The following is a 20,573-nucleotide window of genomic DNA, read 5'->3' as shown; positions in this document are numbered from 1 at the left end:
TCTTTCCTGAGATGGTGCAGTCATGTCTTCAGGCAAGTGACATAGTCAGGCTTCTTTCTTTACCCAGATGTCAAGCATACCTCCGTAGAGTAATTATTCATTAATTTTCAGAAAAGAACATTCAACTCTCATGTATTTTTCAGAAAGTTAATCTTAAACTATTCATCACAACCTAATTTTCCATTATAATACTGTAGGAGGCTTGGCTAAAGCATGAGCTGTCAGTCTGTTTCTCAAAACGCTCTAACCTTCACCCTTAAGTGAAACCAGGTACTCATGGGCTACTCACCTGGATGTTTAGGCCCCTCGTATAGCTCTTTTGGGCCACATCTTTCAGGTCATGCCACAGTGTAAGACACAGCACCACAGAATGCATGTGTGTGCCTTGAGCAGGTTCATGGCACCACTTTCTAGGATGTCACTTGTACGAGGACTTAGAGAAGACAATTTCCTCCCATGCCCTCAGCTACTGGATGGCTCAAGAATGGAACTTCTAAAATCCTAAAAATGCAATCTCCAACCAGAAAGCCTAGCTTCGCAGCCGAAATCTTCTCTTCACTCTGAGTCTTTCATGGAGCAAGCAGGCAGAGAAGGACCTGTTCAACTATGCGGTTCATCTGTTCTCACTTTTGCTCCATTTCATGTGTGTTAATTAAAACTGGAAATAGGTTTTGTGCCAACATTACAATACAAATGGAAACAGTTGCCTTTTGGAAAGATCATTTTGGTCTGAAAAGTAGAAGTTTACCCCTAAAACTTGTCTTAAATATTTTGAAGTTGGGAAGCTATGTTTTCTGAAGGTTACGAAGTAAAAGCTAAGATATGAGTTCTGATCGTTATTCCAGGAAAACCTGTAAAGAAAAGTAACTGTGTTGGTCAAGCCTCATATTTGTAAGCATTAGGTACTAACCCTGACTCATTTAAGTGGAAAGGAGATTTTTTTTTTAAAGGATATTGGGCATTCACAGATAAGAAAACTGGAGAATCAAGCCTGGGAGACTATCAGTCCAAAACAGAATCCAAAAATCCTAAAACCACCGCTGCCACTGGGAATTCCCATTTTTGCCTCAAAAGTCCAAACCACAGGCTGCTACCCTGACCCATGGAAGAGCATCTATCTCCCTTAGACCTGGGCTGCCATCTGTCTACTTCTCGCCCACTCTCAATGCTACCCCCAAGAGCCTACAGATGGCACCACTGCCAGACATTACTGTTATCAGGCACTGGACCAGGACACACATTAATGCTCTCCCGCCGCCCACCTTTAGGAACAGGATGCAATTGCCCTCCCTATCATCACTTCTCTCAGATGAGAATCCGGACAGTTTCTTCTCCTCTTCATCAGCTTCCCACACAAATCTGGGCAGAAGTGTGTGTGCGTGGTGGAAATTTTAGGTCATATGCTCATTACTCTTCCTGCAAGGACCATTGGAAATGAGACAATCTGACATATCCAGCTGTATAATAGGAAGGAGTTTCTGCCTCATAATGTGGGAAATTTCCAGATATTGGAAAGGCAGTCGAGATTGTAGGTAGCCAAAAAGAGTAAACAACTATTTACTACAACAATTGCTCTTCTCTTCTTTAGAAATATAAATTTAAAATGTCTCTTGAGGCTAGGGGTAGTGGCTCATGCCTGTAATTCCAGCACTTTGGGAGGCCAAGGCAGGCAGATCACTTGAGGTCAGGAGTTCTAGACTACCCTGGCCAACATGGTGAAATGCCATCTCTACTAAAAATACAAAAATTAGCTGGGCGTGGTGGCGCGTACCTGTAATCCCAGCTACTTGAGAGGCTAAGGCAGGAGAATCACTTGAATCTGGGAGGTGGAGGTTGCAGTGAGCTGAGATAGTGCCACGACACTCCAGCCTATGCAACAGAGTGAGATTCCGTCTCGAAAACAAAACAAAACAAAACAAAACAAAACAAAACAAAACATCCCTTGAATATGGGACATAGCAGTGGACATAGGAAATATTTTTGAATCAAAATCTTCTAAGAAGGGTGATTTCTTTTTCCTGTCTTCTATGGCCCTGCTAAAACTGTAAGCACAGAGATGAAGACAAAGTGAAGATTTCCAATTTTTCACGAAGGAAAAGCCCAGCTCCTCATGTCTCCTGACTTAGCTCGTAATAACTTCACTCTTGCTCCTTCCGTTTTTGTATGCAGTGATGTTTTCTCAGAGGATGTGCCAAAAGACGTATTCCGGATAGACACTGAAATGTATTCTGAATACACCACAGCTAAAGAACCTTCCTGGGCATGTGATAGCTCAGTAAAAGAAGAAAATCTAAAACTTTACATTATGATGAATAATTATTTATTACAGATAAAAGAATATTTCAAACATCGTATGACAGTATTTATGATTCCTAAACATAAATCCTAGATGGCACTTTTCTCAGCATTGTTTCAACAGGTTCTCCTAGTTACTTGGAAGTTAGTCCTACATCTGCCTAACATTTTCTTTTAACTTCAAATTCTCAATGATCTATTATGCATTATATGGGCAATCAATAAATACTCATTGACTGGATATAAGGCTGTATCACTCTTTCCAAAAAGTCAACAAAAAGGAGCCATGAGCAGTCACTTTGGAGAAATATGCTTCTCTCTCCCCTTTATGGGTATTTGCCCACCTGCTTTTTTTGAAATTTACCCAGTTATGACACATTATATCAATTAATAATGAATCTACTTAGTATTTTGTAAATGATTTACTCATAAATGAATTTCTATTAAAATTAGAGGGAGAATTGTATTTTAAGGTATTGTGTTAATGATACAGTCAGGAGGCAGGGAAATAATGGGTGGAAGAGGGCAGTTGCCTGGCAAAGGCCCCACCCTCAAGCCTGGAAACCCATGGCCCTACATGGGAACAGGCATTCCTATTTTCGCACCCAAATGTTGCCTTTTGGCCTGCCATGCCCCCGTATCCTGTACCCATGTAAACCCCAAACCCTAGGCTCCGCAAACAGAAGAGCAGAGGAGCAGAAGAGTGACACACCAGGGAAGGAGAGAAGAGAAGGAGTGTCTGAATGTTGAGAGGAGTTTGGCTGGGGATGGTCAGAGGGGAGATCGGCCATGGGATGGCCAAACTCCAGGGGAAGATCATCTTCCCACTCCATCCCCTTTCCAGCTCCCCATCCATCCCTTTGACAGCCACCTCTATCCAGCAATAAAATCCCTGCATTTACTTCCTTAAATTTGTCCGTGTGACCTGCTTCTTCCTGGACAATGGACAGGAATCCAGGTACCAAAAGGACACTGAGCTGGTTAACACTTAAGCCGTCTGCAGACAGCAGAGCTAAAGGAGCACTGTAACATGTTCACTGGGGCTTTGGGAGTCACAGGCACCCACCCCTAGATGCTACTGTGGGGCCAGAGCCCAAAAGCACTCATCCCACCTCCTGCACCTGCCTGTTTGCATGCCTTCTCTCACATAAGGGGTTTGAGCACGGCAGCCAAACAGATGAGCCACACCCCTGTCACATGTCCTGAGAGGGGGGTCAGGGAACTCTCCCATTTCATTAATACCCTGTTTGATATAGTTTTAAAAAAAGAGAAAGTCATGAATTTGTTGTGGGTCAATACAGAACACAAGTGCATAAAATAAATGTGCTGAATATCTGAATGCTCCCCTCACCTCACCCTCCTTACAAGGAGTAGGTGCAAGGTCCTTTGAGTCTTAGGAAACAGGTGAGCAAGGTAGTCAGGAAGAAGCTAGAGTCCAAGGGTCATGAAAACAGAAAGCACATGGGAGATGCCAAGGGAGTCAGGATGGGGTCAGATTAAAAAGAGTCAGCAGAATTTGGAGTCAATATGTAAAGACAAAATGAAGAACCTAGGACTAAGAAACAGAAAACAAAATTGTGCAGAAATAAGGAATGTTCAAACACACACACACACACACACACACACACACACACACACACAAAAGCGAAGAGACGGAAGGGAATCCCACACAGTGGCCTAGAGCACTGGCTCTCAAACTTGGATGAATTAACGGGATCAATTGGAAGTCTAATAAAATACAGAGAGGCCATCTCCAAAAGACAAAGAAGCTGGCCCTGGAAGTAGGAGAGGATCTGGGCCTGGGTATTTTTTTTACCAAGTTTCTCAGGTGATTCTGATACCAAAGTTTGAGAAACACTAGCCTAGGATGTCAGCTACCAGAAGCAGAAAGAGGACTCTGAAATATTTAAATGACTTGTGTGAGAAATAATATTCCTCCAAAACAATGTGTTGGATTTTCTACTTCACAAAATGCATTCTAGGATAGTCAATTATCTCTCGTGCTGCAGGTCTTTAGGTGTGAGGAGGAGAAATACATTTTTCCAAAATGGGGATGGAAACACAAGTTAAATGTTGTATATAATGCCTTCATTGTATTGTCATTAACCGCAGGGTCTAGTAAAGGAAAAAAAATTGTCATTTCCTCTTGACTCTTCGCTTCAGTATTTGGCCACAGCAGACTTTATATAAACATGCTATTGTGAGTGTCAGTCCCCAAACAAGTAAGCTGCTACCTCTGGCAGATCTTAGCCCCACACCGTGTAAGAACAAGGCTTGTGCAAGTAGCCAATTTCTCAAGTGTATTCTTCAGGCAGGTGCTACTCTGTCCCCTCACCTGCGCCTCTGGCCCTTTCATGTCCATGGTTCTAGTTCTGCCTAACTTCTTATGGCCTCAATCATGTTAATCAAATAATGGATTACTTAAAATAAAAATCAAACAAAACAAAGCATGAGAAAACTTATTTAAAATGCATGGCATTCCTGTTTAGGAATGTGCTTTATGCTACCGGTATGATTTTTGTTGACATGTGGCCAGGAGATATTCCTTACAGTTTTGTGCCATTTTGCTGAGTAGAGAAGCATTGTAGAAGAAAAGGGTCTTTCCAACCCGTGATGTGTTACCAGAAATTGGGGGTGTGTCTGTGTATACGGAGGAGAGAGGAAAATCGTGTCATCAGGGTGCTTGTGATGGATGAGTTGCGTTAGGTATTATCCCCATAAATTACAAATGCTGAATCTGCTATCTTCTGTCAGTCTAGATAAATTGGGGGTCTTGCCCATAATTGACATGACTACTGACTACTGACTCTCGCAGCTAAAACCTGTTCATTTCCTGAAAAGAAGAATCTTAAAGTTTTATACCCCCATTCTTTAAGACAACTGACTTTTGAACTGATCACATCAGAAACATCTAGTAAATGCTTGATGCATTCATTAAATCTGTTTGCGCACCTGTGTGAAGCCCTGGGTATTCAGGGTTTTTTTTTTTTTAAAAGACATGCCTCTCTCCCCCAAAAACTCACAGTCTAGTGGAAAACTCAGACATGATTTTAAAAAGGCTGGCCTACTTCTCCCCGATAACCTCCAGAGCTCTGTCTCAGGAATCCCTTAACACTGTGATGCTCTTCTGTAGGCTTTAAAAAAAAAATCTATTTTTACCACTTGCTTGTCTTTTTCTTTTCAAGTCAAATTCCTTTGAGATTCCTTTCTAAAGTGTACCCAAGAACATTTTAATTCTGAGATTGAAATTTATAAATGCAACAGCATTTTTCTTTTTTTTTTTTTTTTTTTTTTTTTTTTTTGAGACTGAGTCTGGCTCTGTGGCCCAGGCTGGAGTGCAGTGGCCGGATCTCAGCTCACTGCAAGCTCCGCCTCCCGGGTTTACGCCATTCTCCTGCCTCAGCCTCCCGAGTAGCTGGGACTACAGGCGCCGCCACCTCGCCCGGCTAGTTTTTTGTATTTTTTAGTAGAGACGGGGTTTCACCATGTTCACCAGGATGGTCTCGATCTCCTGACCTCGTGATCCACCCGTCTCGGCCTCCCAAAGTGCTGGGATTACAGGCTTGAGCCACCGCGCCCGGCCAGCATTTTTCTTAAAGTGCTAGAGATAATAGCTAGTTCTAGGTACTTCAAAATCAAAAGACCTCAAAAACATCCTTGGGGATTTAAAATGTTTTATTGAGGAAACCACACCTAAGTTTAAACAAAAGGCTTACCAAGAGCCAGAGCTACACAGCTATCTGTTACAAAGAGAGACAGAATATTGAAAGAAAAGAAGATGGGCCTTGAAGCAAACAGAACTGAGGTTGAATTTAAACTCTAAACTTTTTTGCTGTGTGATGTTAGGGCAAGTTGCTGAAGGTTCCAAAATTTCATTTCCTAGTGTTTAATTGTACATAAAACTGCTTTACCCTGTGACTGTAAGGACTAGAAAAATGTTTGTGATGTGCCTCACATGTATGAATACTTTATAAATGGTAGCTATACTTGCATTATTCCTAGCTCAATTACTTCTAGAAATTCAGTTATTAACTACAACTTGGGTAATTACACACCAATAAAACAACTACTTTAAAAATCTGGTTAATAATGATAGCCTGGGATAAAATAGCTCCGTTTTTCAGATATATAAGCTTTCCTCTCCCATATACTTAAAAATACACAATTAGGGACCTAACTCAATTCCTCCTGGAAGATCCCCAGTCACGCTGAGCCTGTCCTAGAAGACGGATGAACCAAGTCTGTTACTCAGTGCCTCACTCTCTGGCTTCCTCAGCTCCTTGCCTCCCTTCCGCTTCCCCTTCCCCTTCCTCTGCCTCTTACTAAATGTGTTTTCTATGTTTTCTCCTCTTCAATACTTTCACCATGAGGGACTGTTTGGAAAATTAAGGCTCCTTCATTGTCTATTTTTGGTTTTCCAAATTCCCCTTACATTATCATGTGTTGACTAAAACTGTCGAAAGTCGCTGATGATGGACATACTCTGTAACACAAGACAAAGCTGCGTGCCCAGGGAACAGTGAAAATATAATTCTTCCAGGTTAGGGTCCTCGAGCGCCCATGAACTCATTCTAAGTAATTCATAAATATAAATAGCTTCATGATCAGTTTACTCATAATAAAGCTGAAAGGTTAAATAAAACATCAAAGTTAATTGTTTCTGATTAGAAATATATCAACTGAGTCAGCCATCATGAATTCTCTCATGCTGGTCAGAAGTTTCGAATGGCACTTTCTCTTTCTTTCTCTCTCTCTCTCTCTCTCTCTCTCTCTCGCAAAATAATGGGAAACCATTTTAACAACAGTTTCTAAGACAATGTTTCAAAATAAGAAATCTATGAGAGAAAAAATAAAGTCTATTTTTTGTTGGCAGAATTTTGGAAAACATTAGCCTATCTTGTTTATGTGGGAGTTAGAATTGTATTAAACCATAACACTTTCTCGGTAACCCTCCCCATTGCCAAAATTCCATGTCTCTGGAGGGAGGGTCCTATGGCCTACGATTTCTTGGCTGAGCCCTTTTACTTGTTCTTGGTAACATCAGACATTCTCCATGCCTCTCATTGGCTAAGTCATTAACCACCATTGTTCAATGCTTCATCAACAAGGAGAACTAAAAGAATTAATATATTTTGTAAATTAAACTCATTCTTGTGTTTTCCAAGACTGTGTAATGTTTTTTAAAAATCAAGTAGTAAAACTCATTCATTAAATATATTTACAGAAGCCCTCAAGAGCTACAGTAAAAAAAAAAAAAAAAAAAAAAAAAAGAAGAAGAAGAAGATACTGCCCCAAAGCATTCTAAGGCCTGTTAATATCCAAATACCCTTTTGTCAACAAAGCTAATTATCATAACAAACCAGTTTTAATTAATTTTATTTATTTATGTGCCTCCTTTAATTGCATTTCCTTTACACGACTCACACCTTTCTAGCACTGTATGGTAAGATAAACTATAAGCTTGTCTGCCAAGAGTAAATTCTTGCTGGACAATTGCTGAGGAATTTCTTCTACCAACATAAATACGATGCCATTTTCTGTTGATAAAATTGATTCTTGACTTGCGCCACCAATCATTTGATCTCTCTGAAGGAAGAAGTAGTGAAAGAGACAAGGAAAGTCTGACTATAATTACGTTTAAGAAGTAAACCTGAGTGGAGAATAAGGACCTGTGAAAGAAAGCAATTGCTTTCATCTTAGAATATGTTACAGCCAGCGATGGGAAGACCAGAGCTCTAAGAAAATAGATTTTTAAAGATTAGTTGGGTAGGATTCCTTAGACAGAAACTCTGAGAAGGGAGATGACTCAAGAGGTAAGAAAACTCACAGAAATACAATTCTGACAACACAATGTCAAACAATCCTACTAAGGAAAAGAAAGAAAAAGACATGGCAATCAAATGTAGGTGAGCCGCAGACAAGTGTCATGGAACTGAAAAAAGAAAAACAGTCTAGTAGGCTAAAAACAAGAATAAGAAAAAGCTTTCAAAAATGCTAACAATCAACAAAAAGGGCTTTTTTTTTCCAGTTTGAAGCAGATGAAGGAAATACAAAGAAGGGTACATGGTTTGGAGCTGCTGAAAGTAGAGAAATGATAAAGTCTAGAATATCAGTTCCTGTTTTGTGTGTATCTTCTGTAAAGGGAAATGCCAAAAAGCCCTGAAAGGCAAGAATGAACCTCTAAGGTAGTATTAAAGACCAAGATGGGGCAGAATCATGCTCAAAAATGGCAGCCAACTATATTAAACAAGCAAAGTGCTTCTGACCAGGTGAATTCCATCTCAGGCTTCCAAAAGAAATCACAAAATGAAGTGGCTGAACCCACGAGAATTTTGCATTGAGGAAAACTGGAGAAAAGGAAAGGCATTAGAAAGTGGAGACGAGCTAATGTTGAGTTAATATACTTAAAAGATGAGAAGTAGGAGAGGGTGGATTTCATTAATTAAAGTCTTTTAAATTCTGTGTTGATTGTGGGCAAGGCAGGAATTGAGAAAATCAAATGAGATCAATATGGAGCCAGCATGGATGTGGGATGAACAATTCAAGCCAGACCTAACTCATTTTCTCTTTTGATAAAATTACTAGAGCGGGAGACAAGGAAAATGCTGAAGACATATGTGTCTGAATTTCAGTTAGGCATTTGACAGGCTCTCTTATTTTACCCTTGCAGGGAGTAGTTCCCAAAATGGTATCTGCAAAGAACAGACTTCCATAGGATATTCATAGGTATGTAGGGAGTGTACACAAATACATTTGGAAAATATGAGTTAAACAAAATATAATTTTCAGTATTTCGAAGAGTAATACACTGTATATGATAACATGCATTGTAGCTCTTCAAGAAGAGAATATAGTGTGCACCATCTCCCAAACTTTTTCTAATATAGCCCCCATTTCTGCTTAGGTAAATCTATTAATATCATCTTGAAATAAAATTTAGAAAATGTTTTATTGGAACAAGAAATATGTGCTGAATAAAATCAACAGTAGAAAGTATATTGATATTAGATCCACCATACCCATAACAGAGTTCTGACTTGAAGAGAGGTCTCCAATGGGGTGACGCAAGGTTCTGTCCTTAAAGCATCATTGACTTGTCTGAAAAATGGGTGCCCATTTTCAAAACTATGGATACTATAAAATGGAAAGTGGTTATCAATATGTCACCTTATAGAATCAAAATCCAAAAAGATTTCAACTGGATGCAACCATGAGTTGATTCTAAGTTGAATAATACATGTAAAATTCTACATATGGTTGGGGGGAGGTACAAATGCAAAATGAAGGTAGGTTGAGGGAGAAGAAAAGTTAGTAGCAGTGACCTGTATGTGCAGAAATTTCAGATCTGGAGAAAAATCTCATTATAAATCAACAGCACAATGTAGCTACAAAAAAAACGTCCTAATATGCTCTTAGACATTAATCGAATTACAGAATACAGGACAGTGGAAGCAATAGGCTATATCTGCTCTATTAATTGTGTTCTGCCTTAAGGGCCATGCTTCAAAGACACACTACCAAGTAGGATAGGATGGTCACCAGTAGGGTAAAGGGGCATGAAATTGTGTATGAGGCATTAAGAAATGAGGCAGAAACTAAGACTACTTTGTCTACAGAGGGTGCACTGAGAAGACACAATAGTGGTCTTCACATATTTGGAGGATTGTCCTGTGGAAGGAGCAATAAACTTCTACAGAACAGAACTGGGTTGAGTGAAGGCTCCAGGAAGTATGGCTTTGCCTGAACACAGAGTTGTTTAAAGCTGGGCTGCTACTGACATTTGTGAATTGCCTGTTGCTGGTGTGTCCCAAAAGAAGTGTGACAAATGCTTAATGGAAATATAGTACGGGGGACTCATATGGGAGAGTGTAGGGACAAGAGTGACTTTATTTTAAGTGCTAATCCACCATGTGACCCCAAGTCCGGGAATGTCTCCAAGATGTCTAGTTGATGTATTACTCTTTATATAGAAACACCTATTCACTGTAAGTTTTGCCTTTTCTCCAAAACAGTACTTGATGTTGCATACATCATAGGCTATAGCCACTTCCACATTCCTTCCAGAGCACATATACTTCTTCCCCAAGATGGAAGCTCTCAGTCAGGGGTCAGGGAGTTTGCAGTGTAAAAATATACCTGTCTTACAGCCACCCAAGACTATGCTTCTGTCTATAAATTCCCCTAATAAATCACCCTATACGACCAAACCAGATTTATCTGCTGCATCCTTTGGTTTCTTGGTTCCTTCTGTGTTTGTGAGCCACTTTGAATATATGGCCCTTTCGTGGAACAGAGAGAAATGGACTATATGGTTTTTAGCACTTTTTTTAAAATCTTAAGATTTACGGTTTGGGCTACAGACAAAGGCATGATGGTCCTCACTTGATGGCCCAGAGTTCTTAGAGAGAATGAAGAAGTCAAAACCAAATCCAGAACCTGTACACTAGAACAAAACTCAAGGGAAACATAGGGTCTAAAATCTTAATCTCTTGGCCCTAGTCTCTGGCCTGAGGGCAGCCAGGCCACGCTAAAAGCAAGATGGTGCCACAGCTTTATGTCAGGGTACCAGATCTTAAACCCTATCAAAGAGTTTGAGTTTGAGGCTGTTGACCTGCCATATCTATTGCCAACACCAGAACTAGCCCAGCAAGTGAAACAAAACTGAGCCTCTGGGGATGTATGGGTTAGGAGAGGTACTGAATCTTCCCAACAGTGAGGAAAAACAGGGTAGCAGATGCTTGAGAAAAAGTCCATTACCTTATGATAGATCTTGGACCTTGCAGAAGATTATCTCTAATGTTACAATTTTAAATTAAACAGCAGAGATTTTATTTCAACATTAGACTTAAAATGTAAAAAAAAAAATGGTTCCCTATTTGGGTACACAAATAAATTCACATATGAATTCATTTTAAAAATCATGGATCAGTCAACTATAAAAGAGAATAAGTGGATTGAACTTAAGGGGATGACTATACCACGGAGAACTGCATTAAAATTCAAAATAGCCAAGAAAAGCTGAATTATATAACACATAAAAATAAGAAAAGCCATAATAACAAAAGTAATGAATAATAATACTAATAATAATGATAGCAAGCACTCTGCAGCAGGCACTTCTCTATGAAGTAGATACGGTGGTAAACTTTTACTCCCACAACAACCCTAATGTACCTACTATTATTATCCTCATTTCTACAGTGGGAAATCTGAGAAATAGAAAAGTAAAGTAACCACAGTAAATACAACCAAAGGGTCATATCCCTAAGCAAAAAAATATAAAAAACACAAATTCAAAATGGGGCACATATTAAAAAAGAAAAAGATAAAGAATGCTAGGACCCCGAGATTTGCAGGGTACAGAAAAGCAGTATCTCCTATGCTGATGGTGGGAGTATAAACTGATATAGCATTTCTGGAAAGGAGTTTGGCAATAGGTATAAGAAGCCTTAAAAATAACCAGTTTCTTCTTCAATCCAGTAATTCCATTACTGGAAATTCTCCTAAAGAAAAAAGAAAATAACTGTGAACAGAGGATTCTCCATAAGATCATGCATTGTGTCATTGCTTATAATGAGAAGCAAATTGTTTCAGTAAAATATGAAAGCTAAAAATGCCAAAATGCAATATAATCCCTAAAAATGATGCAGTCAATATATTTACACACATTTAACAATACTCCCAATATTTTCTGAGTGAAACACAAAGCAAATTCGTTCTGAAAAAAAAATTTGAAGATGCATGTTTCAAAATATGAAGATGAATCATGTCGTTTATCTGAATAGTGGGATTGTCAGTCAACATTATTTTCTTTTTTTGGAGATTTCTGTGTTTTCAGATATTGTGACAAAGGGCCAGTTACAGGAGAAGTGACATAACACTGTGATTAAGTATAGTCTCTGGAGCCAACACATTAGGGTTCAAATCTCAGCTCTGCTGTTACTCTCTGGGTGACTTTGAGTAATTTACTTAATTTTCTTATCTGTAAAATGGGAATTAAAAACCCTCGTAGAGTTGTTGTGGAAATTAAATGTATTAATCGATGTAAAGCACTTAGAATAGCACCTAGACCCTGGTAAACATTAAAAAGAATTAGTAACTATTTGTACTGCTTATAATATTAAACAAATTCACAACAATAACAAAAATTTGTCATCAACCAGTTTTTTCAGAATATAAAATCCACAACTTTTAACCTGTACATTTATGAATTTTCAGAGAAAAGTAAAAAACAACATTCCACTTCAAATAAGAAAAGAAATCCACTATGTTACCAAGAGATGACGTAGGTGGCCACACACAGTTATTTTTGTCTCAGAGCACACCTGTTTGTTGTGTCTGTGTCTGGTATTGAGGCATTTTGTAGTCATACAGCTATTATTAGCCCTATCATTTCCAGTCAAAAAGCAACAACTTTAAAGTATAGTTCTTAAAAGTATATGATTATGATGGAGGGGAACACAGAAAATTATTTTTAAAAGTTAAAGTAGTGGAAAGATGATGAAGTATTAACAGGTGAGATGAACCATTGGACCATAAGAAAAATTATTTAGGTAAAAGAGCAAATCATGTGACATTTGAAAAATGCCAGATCTATTTGATTAACAGACATTAGCAGCAGATGAGGACAGGTTTGGATACAGAAAACAGGCAGGAAATTTTGAGGACATGGCCAGAAGAGGAGCATCAAAGCTTAGCGTCAGGCAACCCAATTCATCAAGATTGGTTATTGGAGAATTTAAATGTTAAGTGTGGTAAGGGTGCTGCAGATTAGACCTTTGTTACAAACCATGAATGAATCTGTTGGTCAAGGCCTCCTTTGAATCAGTCCAATTTCCTGTGGAGTGGAAATGTGGTAGCAATTTCACCAGAAGCACTAAGGAGGTCCCCCACGATGCTTACGGAGAGTCAGAGAGGAAGCTTTAACAGCCTCAATAGATTTGCAGTGGAGACAAAACCATCTATTTTGAGAAAAAGTGTCTGATAGACTGCCTACCAATAGGGAGAATTGCATGCCTTCTTTCAAATCTTCAAACATATTTTGTGAGAAGGTGCTGAGAAAAATGCAAGTTTAAGCCCCTCTCAAGAATATTACTATGGCCTTTCTGTTCATTATAAAGCTATTCCTAAAGCCTGTGTTATACTTTTCATGTGGTATTGTGTCATTCTGATTTATGTGCAAATGGACTTAGGAACAACTTTTTTTATAAGTAGAGAGGCCTTGTGTTCTTAGCTTCAGTGAGGTCCGCAGAAAACTTGGAAAAAGGAAAAATAAAACCACCCAATGAAGACATCATGCACAGATATGCAAAGTCACCTGAAGGAGGCAGAAGGGTTCCTGGGACAGCAAGACCAAATATAAATATATTAATTGTTTTTAACTCATCCAAATAAAGAACAAATTAAGCAAAAGGATTGCTAATCCAAGATGGAAGTCTAGAAAATATTAATGGAAGAATTATTGAGGCAAAGGCTAGCAGTTCATCCTAGTGTTGTCCGAGAGAGGAGATAAGGCTAATGGATTTTGAACATGCTAGCCTTGTAGGTAAGGCCAACTCTAATGGAAAGACGGATACATCTTATTATGTCAGGCTGATTCCATTAAACATGCAATTCATCTAACTCTTCTCATTCTATTTATTCAATCAATAAGCAACCTTCAGATTATGAGCTGCCTTCCTATGTAGATATACCTACAGAGACATAATGCTATGTTGATGAAGCACATGATAAACATTCTGGTCCTTATAAGCATAATTTCATATTATATATAATTAAATTGGCTGAGTATTATTTTGCTTTCTGTCTAATTTGACAACAGAGAAAATCCATATTGATCCATACATCTGAGGTCATTTTTCATTGAAATTTGAAAACCTGGCATTATTTTAGACATCAGTCTTCCTAAAGTTGGTTAATGTGAGTCAGCTCCTAAGAAATGGATCTTCTCTTCTTATACCGACTGAAGAACTGACTTTGGGCCCAGGTAACTAAGGCCACCATGCAATCCCTGCTGACCTACCCTGATATCACTGTTAGCAGCAGGCAAGCATTCTACATTTCTATAAGGAGTAATTCAAGAATTCTTTCTGTACTCAATGGTGGTCATCTTGGGCTCCACCGGAAGACCCATGTGTTGGAGAGGAACCAGAGGAAAGCAACACATATGCTATACAGATTAACTAGGTGTTTTAATGCTGGAAAATACAAAACTGAGAAGAACAAATAAGAAATGGTCAGAGTCATGTGACTCCAGAAAAGAATGGCCCTAGCCATAGCTGAGTACAGACTGTAGAATCCAATCACTGTGTCTTTTTAAACATGGTCCATACTTGGGCACTGGTTTAGGAACACTGAGAATCTGACTGAATTTATTAAGCTATCCTGCCTAAAACATAATATCGCTTGTTGTCCATGATTGTTATTGATCACATGGATGTAACTGTGCCAAGTTATACAATGCTATCATTCATTTTGAATTCCCTGCAGAAACCTTATAAGTACCTGTCCCACAGTAATTTGAGTGACTTCATCTACATGTGGAGATCTTTCTTCCTTTCCTCCAATTCCTCGAGACTCCATTTCTGATATGTTAACTAACAAGAACAACTGATCTTCTTATTAAGTCAGATTTTTTTCACTGTAAGAATCCAAGTAACCAAAAAAGCTCAAGAGGTTCACAGAAAGGAAGTAGTTAAATGATAAAAATGTGAAATGTTATACAGCAAGCTGTGTACAATTAACTAGAATTCAAATATACACCTTGTTCCAATCCAAGCCATTTATCAGATAAAAATAGTCTGTTACAAGAATGTCATGATTAATGAGGTGAGACTCCAGCTAATTACTGTTTCCTCCAGAAGTAATTAGGTTGGCATTGCTAATCAAGATGAATGAACACTCTGACCCGCTTTTTTAAATGTAAAACTATGAGCCGCTACTGCAATAACATCATTTAGTTCAGGCAATGTAGTCTTTATTAGGCTTGTAGTTTGATTAAATTCTTTTGTTACACCAGGCTTTCCACACATGAACAGATGAATGCTGTGATGTTCAAAGAGTTTTTCACCCTTAATTAAAGACTGAAAAGGCTTGTTCAATTCACAGGGCAATACATAGGACAGGTCTAAATTGATAGCTTTTAAGTCGAGAATAAGGGAAGGATTCTTAGGGCTTGCCCAGCTGTGAGAGGTCTCCTCCTCCTACTATAATTCCACTTATTACATGGGAGAAATGAATGTGAAATACTTTTATTATATTTTATTAAACAGCTTTTTCGTTTCATCGCAGCCTCTTTTATGGAACACAATGCATATATCTGTACTTACTTATTTTTTAATGCAATTAATATAAGGGAGTGGGGAGTAAAGTGCATTCAATACCATTAATAGAACAAACCGCAGCGTGGAACACAGGTCTCGGTGAAAGCAGGCAGAGTATGTGTTGCTGATTCCCGCAGTTTACATTAAAAGTGACTAACGTTTCATACTAATGGTTACGGTGAAGGAAAAAAAAAATATTTTTTTCAAGATATGATTCTATTTCATTCTCTGTCGAGCAAAGGGGCTAATTTGATTAGCGGCTAAATTTATATCAGTAAACTCTGAAGATGATCACTTATGAATCTTTCACACACACACAAAATAGTCAGTATCTTCACCCCTAAATTTGTTAGCTAGAGGCTAAAATCAGGTCTTGGCAAACTCATCACTTCCGCACACTTAATAGGTTTCTTCATCCGCCTCCCCTTTCTTCACTCCTTCACCGATTTCCATTTTCTGTTTCCTCATATTTTTCTATAGTTATTCCAAAAGGGTAGGATTATCCTCTCCACCCTTCCTCTGCCAGTTGGTTTATATTTCCACTTGCCAGGTTGGGAAATCCTATTTTTATATCTTCTACTTAATTATATTCCCAGTCTAGAATGTGCTGTCTCCTCTTTGATTGATATGCTTGGACCTCCTGCTGCTTTGTTTTTCTCTGCGATTTTGTATACAGGAGGATAAAATAATCTTCAATTTTGACACCTCGTCTAGGTCTAGAAGTCAGTTTCTTTTTCGGGGGTTTTTTTACTTGTAGAATTTCATAAATGGCTTTTAGCATTAGCCATCTCCATTTTTTTTTTTTTTTTTAACCCTGTCTTCATTTAAAAAGATCTGAATACGGCTGACCTCCAGGCCCGACACTGCGTGTTCTCCTGAACTCCTTTTAACAAGCAGCAGAAGCCAGCCCTTCTAAGCCCCATGTGTGACAGAGACACAGAGATGGAAAATGGGCCACAAAGCCTCTTTGTTCAAACAGAAAACCCACACACCAAAGCTCACGAGCACCAGGATAGGTAAATGCGGCAGGACATGCCCCACTGCTCGAGGGTAATTGTCAGGGTGTCATTAGACAGGACACTTCATTCTCTTTCCTAATTTTCCAGTTGGGTTTTGAATTTGTCATAGTTCCGTGTCATTTACTTTACTCCATCGTTATTCTACACCAGGCTGCCTTCCTTAAATGTGGCTCCCCTCGCGTCGACGGGGAGCGTTAGATTTTGTCCTAGGATCTTGTATTAAATAGCTCCCAAGCTTTTTTAGACTTGTCTCTCGGGTTCTCTCTTTTCCTTGGTGCCTGTCTGTTTAGCACAAGGATAGCTCCTGTTCTGCCTGATAAACCCAAGCTGGTATCTTGTGCTTTCTGCCATGTGTTATTTAATTAAAACATGTAGTTCTTTCTTGGTCTTCTAAATAGTTCTGGCACCATAATAGTGACTGAGACTGGGGGCAGCAGTAGGACTTAATATAGGACTGTTGACCTTGATCTAGCCTTTTACAGTTTTATAAATTTTTTTGTTTGTTTTATTATGTAGTCTCGACTCCTGGTAAGAATTAAGAATAAGCTCTTTGAGTTCAGATAAAGTACCACGGACTTCTAATATACATTCCTCAGTCTACATTCTTATTTGCCTGAATTATACTTCCTAAAAAAGAAGAAAAAAAAACTCAGAAAAAAATTTCTATGACAAGTTATAAAGAAGATAGTATCTTTAAGTTGGACTCCATGATGACATTGGTTGAGTTTATACAGGAAAAAAGAAGATACATATTAAACATTTAGCAGAATGTCTAACAATAAAGTCATTCACGATAGTACCCCTCTTCCTTTATTCTTTTTCAATAACACACAGTTTAATTGAAGGACTCCAATTTTTCTCTAATTCTACACTTCACTTGTTTGTTTTACAGCTATTTCATGGAAAATAAAAGTTAATCTAATCCCTCCCAGCCTCTAATCTAACCCTTCTCAGGCTCCCTGTTCATTTGTTTCTGAAATTACAGTCTCTCTGTGTTTCTAACCCAAGACTGCATCTTTGTGATTCAATTTCTTAATGATAAAGCAGCATTTTTTTAAAACTTGCTTTTACTGAATTCATAAGAATTACATGAATAATAATAGTAAATAACAGTAGCTGATCCTCAGAGTCATGACCTTGAGGAGTGAGCAGTAAAGAAAATTCTATTCAGGTAGCAGCAAGAAATTTAGAAAGTCTGAATCCTTTTAGGGGTAAACTACAGATGGACAAACAGTGGTTTCTTGAGTAAAATAGGAGAGTCAAAAAGCCAGGACTTTGTACAACACCAACCTACCAGGGCCAAGACACGAACCCAGCCAACAGCAGGGGCTCCAGCAGTCAAGCAAGGCAAATGTCCAGAAAGAGTGGCAAATTCCGTCTTGATTTAGGAAACTGTCAGCACAAGGGTTGCAACAGATGGTAGCAAGGTCCCAGCACAGAGACATGGATTCCAAAAGACCATTGATATTTGGAAGTTTCAACTGCAACCATTTCTCATGTAAGACCATCTATCTATTTCAGTTGTAGCCACTGGGAGGGAGGAAAGAAGTCCATACATAGCAAAAACAGCAATAGCCTTATTACACTTATTACCTTCCTGAGGTTCTAAAGCAGGACCCAGAACCCCGAAGAGGCTGTAAGATAAGATTTCAAAGTAAAAAAAAAAAAAAAAAAAAAAAAAAAAAAAAGCATTAGCCTAGGCCTGGGCGCTGGAACATACAGGAGAAAAGTAAATTGCATAGAAAAATTAGCTGGACATGGTGGCAGGTGCCTATAATCCTAGCTACTCAGGAGGCTGAGGCAAAAGAATCATTTGAACCTGGGAGGCGAAGATTGCAGTGAGCCAAGATTGTGCCATTGCACTCCAGCCTGCATGACAAGAGCAAGACTCTGTCTCAAAAAAAAAAAAAAAATTTGCAGGAGGATCTCAGGGGCCAACTGGCCTGCAGAGGTATAATCAACAACCACTCAACAGCCATTTAATAAGTACACAATGTATAGTGCAAAAAGTAGGGTTTTAGCCATCATAGAGTTCATAGATGAGTGAAGAAAACAAGAAAAGTAACTAGCTAAAGTATAAAAAGTGCTATAATATAATATTCTGGAATAGTCACTAGCTAGTCTGAGCTGTGGAGGAGAGGGTGTCGTGAAGAATCTCCCTAGGGAAACTCATGTTTAAGCTGAGGCCAGACCCAGGGTCTTTTCTGCTGTAGAGGAGAACCTGGGAACAATTCAGGAGACCCGTATTTAACACTATAGCATCCACAGCCACACCTACTACATCCGAGGGAAAAAAAAGCATACATAGAGGAAATCAGGAAAATATATTACTTATTCATTACTAGCTAGGGATTCAGTCCTAAACAAGTGCATGGAAACCTTGATCCTGGTGACCTCATGTAAGCAAAGAGGAATACTTTTTCTTTGATGACAAGAAGTCTAAGCAATCTAGATTAACATTTGCTAAAGTGTATTCTATGGATCACTAGTCTTATAGAATAATCCATATCAAAAAGGATCATATGGGCAAGTGCCTTTGGGAAACTTTGAATACTGTTACCATCTCTCAGAGAATCATAAATCATACTTTATATGTTTACTTTATTTAAATTATTAAATAATTACTATTGTTACTATGTATATGTATATAGTTATGTAAATGTCTGTATCAATTCATGTAAATAAGTATATATTGATTATATATATTCAAGGCACCAAAGATTTACAATTAAGAAATGTGTTTGAATTTTATGATCATAGTATTTCCCAAACTTACTTAACTATAGAACTCATTTTTGTGTAATAATCTTTACTGTGTCTTCAATGCATTTTACTTCATGAAACGGTGTTTTAGACTTGGTGTCAGAAAACTTATTTTGTAAAGGACTTGTCTTAATCTGTTCATGCTGCTAGAAAAAACAATACCACAAACTGGATTATGTAGAAAAAACAAACATTGTGTTTATTTCTCAAAGTTCTGGAGACTGGGAAGTCCAAGGTCAAGGAGCTGACAGATTTGGAGTCTGGCGAGAGCCCACTTCCTCATAGACAGTGCTCCCCTTCCCCGCTGGCTATGTCGTCACATGGTGGAAGTGGTGAGGGGTCTCTCTGGGGTCCCTTTTATCAGGGCACTAATGCTATTCATGAGGTCTCAGCCCCCAAGACCTAATCACCTCACAAAGGCCACACCTTCTAATATCATCACCTTGAGGATTAAGATTTTCACATAGGAATCTTGGGGGGAAACAAACATTTAGAACATAGCATGGCCAGATAGTAAACATCGAAGGTTTTGCAGACTGTACCATTTCTGTCACAATTAATCAACTCTACTGTTGTAGCACAAAATCAGTCATAAACAATATGTGAGTGAAGGGCAATGACTATTTTCCAATAAAACTTTAGTTATAAAAACAAATATTAGGCCAGATTTGGCTCATGGGTCAGGATCCAAACCCTGGTCTAGACAAGGAGATATTATCATAGATCCTACACCAGCATTTACCCTTAATCTCTTGGTGACTGGGATGCTAAAGTACAGTGATAGCCAACCTGAGTAGAGATGACATTAGGCCTATTCTACCCAGAAAGGAGAATCCAAAAAGAGGAACTGAAGAATGGAGAAATGAGAAAGGTCAAGAGATTACACCAAACAAAAACAAAAGGTTTTTATTTATTTCCTGAACACATGGATACCTCCATCGCTTGGCACCAGGGACTAATCATATCTTTGGTCACATCTCTTGTCAGCACTTTCTTGGGTAGAGTGAGTGGGAAATACCTGAGGTCCCTTGGAGTAAACATGCATAAATGTTTGAAGAGAAATTAAGGAAAGCCAAGACTGGGGGATAAGAGCAGAGGTGAGGGTTGTCAGTGCTGCCTCTCTTCACTATTCCTTCTCCATATCTTCAAGTAGCCAATAATCTGGGTCTGCCCT

This window comes from Macaca thibetana, chromosome 11 (genome assembly GCF_024542745.1).
Source record: "Macaca thibetana thibetana isolate TM-01 chromosome 11, ASM2454274v1, whole genome shotgun sequence".
Taxonomy (NCBI): Eukaryota; Metazoa; Chordata; class Mammalia; order Primates; family Cercopithecidae; genus Macaca; species Macaca thibetana.
Note: the sequence above shows the minus strand (reverse complement) of the source record.